The sequence below is a fragment of the Sceloporus occidentalis genome, unplaced genomic scaffold, assembly GCF_023333645.1.
Source record: "Sceloporus occidentalis isolate IW3139 unplaced genomic scaffold, rSceOcc1.0.p SCAF_2, whole genome shotgun sequence".
NCBI classification, from domain to species: domain Eukaryota; kingdom Metazoa; phylum Chordata; class Lepidosauria; order Squamata; family Phrynosomatidae; genus Sceloporus; species Sceloporus occidentalis.
In genome coordinates, this window is record NW_028316982.1 from 221,073,060 (window position 1) to 221,076,548 (window position 3,489).

A 3,489-nucleotide genomic window follows, 5' to 3' on the forward strand; every position below is an offset into this window, starting at 1 on the left:
GCCTGCATAGCACTCAAAACTGGTTGTGTCATATTTTTAATTAGTGGTAGTTTTAATATACACACATACACACACACATATATACAGACACATACACACAGAGAGGGAGAATGTGTAAAGTCCTATTCTTAAAGATCATGCACATTGAATCTTGGCACAGCTTAGATTTGTCTGCTATGAGGATGTAACCCTCACAGCTGGTCCAAGACATTTTGCTGTCTGAGGCACCCTCTCAATTCCATGTGCAAAAAATGATCAAATGATGAAAACTGAAAGAAGGTTCCTTTACCTGTAATAGTTGTATAGAAGAGGCAATTTCAGCAAGTGTTGCTTGTTATCTGGTTGTGTGATAAGTCCTTCTACACAGGTATTAAAGGTTTATGAGCCCTCTCCAGTTTTCAGTTTGGCAACTGAATCCTTTATTCAGCATTGGCAATAGGGCAGGGCCCTCTTCTACATTTCAGGGCAGCAGGGCAGAGTAGGGTGTGTGGGACAGGCACTGTAGCAGCTGCCATTTGTGGGGATTGCCTCTCTCTGCCTAGGTTAGTCCTGCCAATCTGCAGCAAACAAGGAGTTTGTTTCACATTACCCTGTTAGGAGAGGAAGCTCAGCTAAGGCTGGGGTAGGCAAAAGCAGAGCTTGGAACAGCTACTTTTATGCCTCCCAGTGTCCTGGTTTTAGCCACACAACCCACTGGGTGACCTTGGGCAAGTCACACTCTCTCAGCCTTAGATGATGGCAATGGCAAACCTCTTTGAAGACACTTGCCAAGAAAACCCTGTGCCTTAAGATCACCATAAGTCGGAAATGAGTTGAAGATACCACCACACACATCCCCCAACCAGCATGGCTAAGTAACTAACGTTCTTCCACATTTCACTTTTCAATAAGCCTTCATTCTTTTCTAACTTTCCCCTTGCCCAAGAAGGAGTTTAACAGTAAAAACATACATTCATTTTCTTAGCCAGCCAAAGGCCATGTTGGATGGGGAATGCTGGGTGTTGCAGAGGGGGAAATGGGATTTTCCAAGATCTGGTAAAGGTAGATAAGGATCTGTTGATAGAACACTGGGTGAAAAACAGTACTTCAAGTATTTGTGACCTTCTTTTAGTTCAGAAGGTGGAAGAATTGATTTGGGGGTTTTTTAAGTTTTTTTTTTAAATTGGAAGTAGGGTTTTAAGGGGTCTGTGGAAGAGACTCAGGATGCAGCAGTGCCTCAGGGGACACGGATTTTCCTTCACATAATTTAAGATGTCAAATTACCTGTACAAAGCAATATGTAGAGAGATCTTGCAATATGTAGAGAGACCTTTAAAACTAACTGAAAGAAAGAAGTTGGCAGCATGAGCTTTTGTAGACTAAAGTCTACTTCCTCAGATGCTTTTAGATAATGAAGTATGAAGTAGACTTTAATCTATGAAAGCTCATGCTGCCAACTTCTTTCGGTTTGTCTCAAATGTGCTACAGGCTCTCAGCATACTGATTCTACAGACTAATACAGCTGTACAAAGCAAGTGAGTCGGAGCCATTACAGTGATCAGTGGAGGCAAGATGAAATCCATAGATACCTAGGTTAATGAAGCAGATGTGTTCCTGGATATTATTTCTTTAACAGAAAATTTGGTACCAAAAGCAGAAATAATATAGAAAGAATAAGGATATGTTCCTATACCACAAAAAAAAAGAGCAGCTAAACATGCCTCAGCAAACATTTTATTCAAAACTCAACAATATGGACATGTGAAATGAAACTACTTGGTTAGGTAACCCTTGCGTAACTAAACAAAAATATTCTGAATCTTCTTGACACCACTTGAAAGCTGCTTCCAAAATGCATCAAGGGATGACTTTCTTTCACCAGCTTCCGCTTTTCTTGCGATTTCCATTTTGGTGACCAAATGTACAGAACTATGCTTTTTTTAAACAGATCTATTGATGTAATGAATGAGGAGTGAGGCTTGCCTGCTTTCCCTTCTTCTGTGTTCCTGTTCGTTCATGCCCAGAAGGAGATTCTGGAGGCAGCTGCTGTTTACTTTGCCTGCTGGAGCAGGTACCAACAGCTACTATAGGATTAGCAGGAGCAGAATCCCATTCTTTACTGACTGCAGCTTTATTGTATTGTTTACTGCAGATATGCTGCAAAATGCAAAAAGTAAATGTTTATCTTTCTCCAGCCTCTCCCCCTTATCCTCCCAATGGTGATGCCAAAAAGCCACCAGCTGAACAGGACAAGGGAGAATAGGGAGGTTGTGGACATAAGAAGACTTTGTAGAAAGGAGCTTCACTGTCAAGAAGCTTTGTTGTATGCCTGTAGTTTTACTAAAACTTTTAAAATACACAGTCTAAAATTCTTATAGGTGTGGGACTTCTGACAATTGTGGTACCCTGCAGAAACATAACAACACATTTCTCTTTTGAATACAGTATTTATTCTTATACAGTATTTTTGTTATCCCCCAAAAAGCTTAGCATATTCCTAAGCAAGTTTCTGATGAGAAGTAAGTCCCACTAGTTGTTGGGTTGAGGACTGCTGCATTAGGCAAGGCGTAAGCCCCACTGAAGTTAGTGGGACTAACATTTGAATAGGCATGTATAGTACTGTATTGTGCTTTAAGTAGATTGGTGGTGGTATTAAATGTCCTTAACTAGCAGTGATCCTGAATATACTTATTGGATAATGAGAAAAAACTGGATGACAAAAATGAACAGCTGCTACTCAGAAGAAAGATACGTTGAATTATGCCTTCCCTATAATACCACAAGGGCTACATGTAATAGATTTTGAATAGCCTTATGGGATCTTTAAAAAACATTTCAGGTTAATATTTGAATATTAATTCAAATTATAATTTATCAAATAATTTATGAAGAAAATTATAAATGCAGTTATAATTATGGATCAGTAATGAGAATTGTACAAGTTTCTATAGTACATCAAACTGAATTTTCATTACAAGTAAAGCATTACTTTCCCTCTGGCCCTTTTGCCTTTGCCTAGTTTGCCATGCCAGAGATCAGACTAATTTGCCTCCACTAATTAAAGTTTATTAAAGTCTTAAGAATTATCAGGATTGTTTAACTTCATTTACTCTGTTTCAGTGTGTGTACATGTATGCGTATGACACATGGCAATTCTATTGTGAACTAAATTGTCTGTTTTAACTTCCATTGTCTTCTTAATGTGGATAAAGTGTAACTTAAGGGGGGAAATAAAGCATCTTAGATATGCTCACTTGTAGGCAGTGGGGAATAGCATAAAGCTACTCACTGGTCATGATTATGTGTGGTATGTGTGCCTTCATCTATCAACTTATGGCAACCCCATGAATATCATAGGATTTTCGTGGCAAGAAGTACTCAGAGGTGGTTTGCCGGTTCCTTTCTCTGAAATATAGCCTACAGCACCTGGTGTTTGCTGGTGGTCCACATACTAAACAGGGCTGACCATGCTTAGCTTCCAGGATCAGACAGGATGCCTTTTAGGTATTT